This window comes from Takifugu flavidus, chromosome 5 (genome assembly GCF_003711565.1).
Source record: "Takifugu flavidus isolate HTHZ2018 chromosome 5, ASM371156v2, whole genome shotgun sequence".
Taxonomy (NCBI): Eukaryota; Metazoa; Chordata; class Actinopteri; order Tetraodontiformes; family Tetraodontidae; genus Takifugu; species Takifugu flavidus.
Window position 1 is genome coordinate 13,650,958 of NC_079524.1, and position 7,738 is coordinate 13,658,695.

The window sequence follows — 7,738 nt, forward strand, 5'->3', positions numbered from 1 at the left end:
GATTGGCAGTGACACACGAGAAGTACTGCGATCCAACAGTAGCCAGGGGAAGCTAGCTGTAGCAAAGCTGCCTAGCGTAGCTACAGCTAGCAGTCCCCCGACAGCAGCCGGCTAGCCAGGGCGGCTGGGTGACGGTTCGCAGGAAGCGTAGCCCAAACCAAAGGCCCACGGTGCACCACCAACCGCTTCCCGTGGCTAACCGCTTTTCCCCACTCTGCGACACACCCGCTGAGAAACCAACCCTGGTAATTTTGCGCTACGTGAAGCCGACTCCAGCGACCATAGTCAAGTGCATTCCGGGGGCCAGAGCGGGTGATATAGAAGCAAATTTACGGCTGCTGGCGAGACGTAAACGTAAATTTGGTTAAGTTATTATTCACGTCGGAGCAAACGACACCCGGCTTAGTCAGTCGGAGGTCACCAAAATTAACATAGAGTCGATGTGCAGCTACGCAAAAACAATGTTGGACTCTGTAGCATTCTCTTGTCCCCTCCCCAATCTGGCCAGCGCTTAAATGTTTAGCCGCATGTCATCGCTTCGTCGCTGGTTGTCACGGTGGTGCCCCGAAAACCAGGTGGCCTTTATAGACAATTGGAGCACTTTTTGGGGAAAACCTGGTCTGATTAGGAGAGACGGTGTCCATCGCACACGGCATGGTGTCTCTCTCATTTCTATTAATTTGGCGAATTTTATTAGACCCAAAGTGACCTGACAATCCAGGGTCCAGACCAGGATGCAGAGTTGTAGTCTTACACACCTCTCTGCTGCTTCCATAGAACCCTCATCTGCCAACAATAACATATTTAACACTATAGAGGTAGTCTCTGTTCCACGGTTAAAAGTTCACCAAGCACAGAGCAGGGGAACGGTCAATCACCGTAATCTTATTCAAATTAATACCAAAGCACAACTTGGAGAAACTAACATCACAATTAAATGTGGACTATTAAATATTAGATCTCTTTTGTGTAAATCCCTGTTGGTGCACGACTTGATAGCGGATCACCACATTGATTTATTTTGTCTAACTGAGACCTGGCTTCAGGAGGAGTATGTTAGCTTAAATGAATCTACTCCTCCTATCCATCTTAATTATCGTATTCCTCGTGTTACTGGTCGAGGAGGGGGAGTGACAGCAATCTATCACTCCAAGTTATTAATTAATCCTAGACCAAAATATGGTTCCAGTTCATTTGAAAGCCTGACTCTTGGCATCACCCATCTGAACTGGAAGGCAGAAAAGCTACTTTTGTTTGTAGTTTTATATCGGCCCCCTGCTGGACCACATTCAGAGTTCCTATCTGAGTTCTCTGATTTCTTATCTGACTTGGTCCTTAGAACGGAGAAAGTCATTATCATTGGAGACTTTAATATCCATGTTGACGTTGTAAATGACAGCTTTAGAAATGGCTTCATTTCATTACTTGAGTCAGTTGGTTTCCTCCAGCAGATAAACCAACCAACTCATTCAACGCTTCAACCATACCCTAGATCTAGTTCTGACTTATGGTGTTGAGGTAGAACATGTGTCAGTGTTCCCTCAGAACCCACTCCTGTCAGATCATTCTTTGATCACTTTTACATTTATGATTAAGGATTCTTCTATGCTCAGAGCACAGTCTTACTATAGCAAATGTCTTTCAGATAATGCTGTTGCTAAGTTTAAGGAAGTGATCACTGTGCTAATCCCAGGACCACCAAGTGCTTCTCTGCAGAGGTTGACTCTATTGCTGAAAGTGCAGCAGCCTCACTGAGAATCACGATTGATTCTGTTGCCCCCCCTGAAAAAGAAAATAGTAAATCAGAGTTGGTGTGCCCCCTGGTATAATTCACATATCAGGACCCTCAAACAGAAAGCGCGCAGACTAGAAAGGAAGTGGCATTCTTGTAAAATAGATAGCTATCATGCAGCCTGGAAAGACAGTCTGTTAGTTTACAAAAAGGCCCTCCGTAACGCTAAAAGCTTATTTTTCTTCTTTAATTGAGGAAAATAAGAACAACCCCAGGTTTCTTTTCAGCGCTGTGGCCAAATGAACCAAGAGTCACAGTGTTTTAGATCCACGTATCCCTTCTTCCCTTAGTGGTGAAGACTTCATGAGCTTCTTCGCTGATAAAGTTCTAGCTATCAGAGAAAAAGCTAACCAGGCCATCCCAACAACTGGACCATCACCAGATGTGCTGACTGTGGGAACATACAGGTTCTCCAACGAGCCCTTAAACTCCTTCAGCCCTATATATTTTTCTGAGGCGTCTTCGCTAATTCAGAAATCCAAGTCCACCATGTGTCTTTTAGATCCCATCCCAACACACCTGTTGAAGGATGTTTTACCATTGATAGGCAGTTCTATCTTCTGGACCAGATCAATGGTTCTTTAGTGACAGGTTATGTACCCCGGTCCTACAAGGTGGCAGTGATTAAGCCATTGCATAAAAAAACCATCACTGGATCCTGATGTCTTAGCAAACTATAGGCCGATATCCAACCTTCCTTTTATCTCTAAAATTCTAGAGAAGATTGTGGTGACTCAGTTACTGGAGCACCTGCAGAGAAACAGCCTGTTTGAGATGTTTCAGTCAGGCTTTGGAGCTCATCACAGCACAGAAACAGCACTTCTTAAAGTTACTAAAGATCTTCGTATAGCTTCAGATCATGGACTGGTCTCTAGGCTGGTTCAGTGCTGCTTTTGATACAGTTGACCACAGCATCCTGTTGCAGAGACTGGAACATGTGAGATTAAAGGGACTGTAGAGGCAGAAGTACAGTTTATGGTTATGCAGTTCATATTATTAAAATGTGTTAAGAAAATGCATAATTCAATAATATAAGCACAGAGAGATTTAATAGTTAATCATTTCATTTATAACTTTATAATGGTTAAAAGGGTTAAAATGTCTAATTTAATTCATGTTGTTTTGTGATTTCGTATCTGTTGATAAAATTAGCGCTTTGTAGCGGTCACTTGTATCTCGTGGTTCTCTACAGCTGTTCATGTACTCAAATATCATAATTCACCATAACTGTTCATATCTGTTCCATTGCCATAGTCCTATTGAGCATTTTGCCATGTATGAGTTCCTCACTCGCTCGCACTATTTTGCCGACAACTAAGTCGGGTAATTGGCACGGTCCCTTTAACGGACAGTGGGAGTTTAATGGCAGAGGGGTGTGGTTTTTCCGCTCTTACTTGTTTCTTTTTCTACCTGTTGTCGTTTTAATAAAATGCACACACGATTGTGTGTCAACAGTAATTTAAGTTGTATTGCCTTTACTTTGCAAACGCAACACTGGTGACCCCGACTCTCGCTGGACATATCATTCAGTTACTTTTATTTTCGACTATGGCGACGAATGCAGTTTCATTGAAGCTGCCGGAGTTTTGGGAGACTTCGGCGACTGCCTGGTTTGCTCAAGTGGAGGCGCAGTTCGCGCTGCGAGAAATCACCGCAGATGAGACGAAATATTATTATATATTATATTACATTTCCAACGCAGAGAGGGCTAGCCGCCTTTTCTCTTTGCAGGGGCTGGGCGATTCCAAGCCTTCCGAACTAATGGACAAAATGTTAGATCTTTTGGGCGAACACAAGCCCGATTTTCTCTTCATCCAGCTTTTCCTGCGACTGTTGCCTCCCCAAGTGCAGGCTGCTTTGGCTAACACAACAATCTCGGACTGCCGTGCGCTTGCTGCTGAGGTGGATAAATTCTTCCTCGCCTCCCAACCGACCTATGTGGCTACGTTCCTCCTGGCTGGCGCAGACGGTCCTGTGGTTGACGCTCCCGCTTTCACAGCTGCCGCAGCGGCTCCTAGGCATCAACAGGTTTCTGGGCTGTGCTTTTTCCATGCACGGTTTGGAGTCAAGGCCAGGCGGTGCCGCCCTCCATGCAGTTTCACACCGGCCCACCTCCGCAGGGAAACGCCAGGGCCGGCGCTCAGCAGTAGCCATGAGCGTCGACCAAACTGGCAGGCTGCTGTTCATCCAGGACTCTCTCTCCGGACGACGTTTCCTCTGTGACACAGGTGCTCAGAGGAGTGTCCTGCCAGTGTTGAGGTTGGACATGCTGTCTGAGTCCCATGGGCCCCCTATGGAAGCAGCGAACGGCAGCCCCATCCGCACGTATGGGGTGAGGTATGTGGAGTTGTGTTTTGGTAGACAGCGTTTTGGATGGAACTTTGTGACTGCCAAGGTGACTGTGCCACTGATTGGTGCAGACTTCCTCTGTGCTTTTGGACTTCTGGTTGATGTCAAAAATAGGCACCTTGTGGATGCAGTCACTTTCTGTTCATATGAATGCACTCTTGGTGTTACAGACTCAGTCAGGCTTTCCAGCATGCTCCCCACTGCAGACATTTTCCTTCGCCTCCTCACCGAATTTCCTGCTCTGACTCAGCCCACGTTTTCATCTGCCACGGCCAAGCATGGTGTGGAACACCACATCGCCACCACGGGCGCCCCTGTGCACGCTCGGGCCAGGCGTCTGGACCCGGCCAAGCTCTCCATTTCTTGAGCGGAGTTCGAGACAATGGAACGCCTGGGCATCATTTGCCGCTCCAAGAGCCCTTGGGCGTCACCTCTGCACATGGTGGAGAATCCGGGTGGGGGTTGGCGGCCATGTGGCGATTACCGCAGGCTCAACGATGCCACCACCACCCCGACCGTTACCCTGTCCCCCACATACAAGATTTTTCTGCGCATCTGGCTGGGAAAACGGTCTTTTCAAAGGTAGACCTTGTCCACGGCTATCACCAGGTACCAGTCCACCCTGCCAATGTCCCCAAGACAGCAGTAATCACCCCGTTCGGCCTGTTTGAGTTTTTACGGATGCCTTTTGGTCTTAAAAGTGCAGCACAGACTTTTCAGCGCCTGATGGACTCCGTCCTACGCGACCTGCCATTCCTATTTGTGTACTTGGATGACATCCTCGTGGCAAGCACGTGTCAGGCTGAGCACGTGGCACACCTCAGGGCTCTTTTCCAGCGCCTCAGCCAGCATGGGCTCATCATAAACCCAGCGAAGTGCCAGTTTGGACTGTCTACCATCGACTTCCTGGGCCATCACGTGACACGGTACGGAGCAGTTCCCCTGCCGGAAAAGGTGGAGGCCATCGCGAGCTTTCCCCACCCAGTCACGGTCAAGGCGCTCCAAGAGTTCCTGGGTATGGTGAATTTTTACCACCGTTTCCTACCCCGGGCAGCGGACCTCATGCGGCCACTGTATGACTGTTTGAAAGGGGCAGTTCCCAAGCACATGGTTGACTGGTCCGACGTGCAACAGCGCGCATTCGAGAATGTTAAGGCTGCTCTGGCCAATGCTACACTGTTGGCGCACCCATTGCCTGACGCGCCAATCTCAATCACCACGGATGCCTCGGATTACGCAGTGGGTGCGGTGCATGAACAATGGGTAGAAGGTGCTTGGCAACCCCTGGCCTTTTTTAGTAGGCAGCTACGACCCAATGAGCAGAAGTACAGCACGTTTGACCGTGAGCTCCTTGGCCTCTACCTGGCCATTCGCCATTTCCGTCCTCTGCTTGAGGGCAGGTCTTTCACTGCCTTTGTGGATCACAAGCCCCTCACCTTCGCGATGGCAAAGACGGCGGAACCATGGTCAGCTCGGCAGCAGAGGCACCTTTCCTACATCTCTGAGTTCACCACGGACATTAAACACCTGGCTGGTAAGACCAATGTCGTTGCGGACTGCCTCTCCCGGGCCGTCACGGGCGCCGTCCACATGGGACTTGACTATGGACAGATGGCAGTGGACCAAACCACAGACAGTGATGTCCAGGCTCTAAAGTCTGCAGCCACAGGGCTGCAGCTGCGCGAGGTTCCTTTTGGGAGCACTGGTGTCACGCTTCTCTGTGATGTCAGCAACGGTCAGCTACGCCCTGTTGTGCCCGCGGTTTGGAGGCGGCGCGTGTTTGATTCAGTCCACAACCTCTCCCATCCGGGGAGGAAGGCTTCTCAACGTCTTGTAGCTGCTAAATTTGTTTGGCACGGGCTCAGAAAGGACGTCAGGGATTGGGCTGCCATGTGCGTCGCATGCCAGGGCCCCGCTGGCCCCATTTCCGGTGCCAGACGCTTCGACCATGTCCATGTGGACCTGGTTGGGCCCTTTCCCCCTTCACGCGGCTGCACTTACCTCCTCACAATGGTGGACAGGACCACCCGCTGGCCGGAGGCGGTGCCCCTGCAGTCTGCCACCTCGGCCGAGGTGGCACGTGCGTTTATTGGGACTTGGGTTGCCCGCTTCAGTCCCCCTGCTGACATCTCATCTGACCGTTGCTCGCAATTTACCTCTGAGCTCTGGACTTCTGTAGGGGAGAGCTTAGGGGTGAAACTGCATCACACAACGGCATACCACCCACAGGCCAACGGCATGTGTGAGCGGTTTCACCGCTCCATGAAGGCTGCTCTTCGGGTGTCTCTGAAGGACAGTAGCTGGGTGGACAGACTTCCTTGGGTCTTGTTGGGGCTGCGCACCGCCCCCAAAGATGACCTGCAGTGTTCCTCGGCGGAGATGGTGTATGGAGAGCCACTGCGGGTGCCAGGTGAGTTTGTCCCCAACACTACAGCGCCTTAGTCTGCGAGCGCACACCGAGCAACACTCCTCGATGCTGCCAAGGTTTTTGCACCCATCCCTATTTCCCAGCATGGTTTGCCACCATCCCATGTCCCACCATCCTTGGAGAGGGCAGACTATGTTTTTATCCGCCATGGTGCTCATCGAGACCCGCTGCAGCCACCTTATGATGGGCCTTTTCGTGTTTTGGAGAGCGGGGACAATTTTTTTTCTGCTAGACGTGGGAGGCCGACCTGAACGCGTTACGATAGACCGCCTCAAGGCAGCTCACTTGGACCTTGGTCAGCCAGTTGCCATGGCCGTGCCCCCGCGGCGAGGACGCCCCCCCGCTCGGCCCAGTCCTCTGAGAGGAACACAGATCCCTGAAGACTCTGTCAGTGCCACTGACCGCCCTGCGCGTCCTGTTTCCCCTGCTCCTCTGGCACCACCAATACCGCTTCGACGCACACGATCTGGCCGACCTGTTTGAGCCCCGAAGCGTTTTTTTTTTTTGTGATGGGGAATTCTGGGGGGGCATGTGTAGCGGTCACTTGTATCTCGTGGTTCTCTACAGCTGTTCATGTACTCAAATATCATAATTCACCATAATTGTTCATATCTGTTCCATTGCCATAGTCCTATTGAGCATTTTGCCATGTATGAGTTCCTCACTCGCTCGCACTATTTTGCCGACAACTAAGTCGGGTAATTGGCACGGTCCCTTTAACGGACCGTGGGAGTTTAATGGCAGAGGGGTGTGGTTTTCCCGCTCTTACTTGTTTCTTTTTCTACCTGTTGTCGTTTTAATAAAATGCACACACGATTGTGTGTCAACAGTAATTTAAGTTGTATTGCCTTTACTTTGCAAACAACAGCTTCTCCTTTAAGACCGCATAGAGCCAGGTGTGCCTGTTTACTGTGAGCGGGCAATCAGTGCTGGGGAGCTGGAGAAGCAAACGGTTTTCTTACTTCTATCTCTCTTTCTCTTCTATAAGTAATTAGTTGCAACAAGTGTGTTAGCCAGACCTAAACATTTTGTAATTTTGTGGAAATAAACCTGGAGATTTTTTATATTTTTTCTTCACTACAAACGTTTCCTGAGTGGATTTGTGGAACTGCACAGCTGAGCTACAGACACCGCCGGTGGAATGCAACTTCTTGCTAGCGTTAGATGGA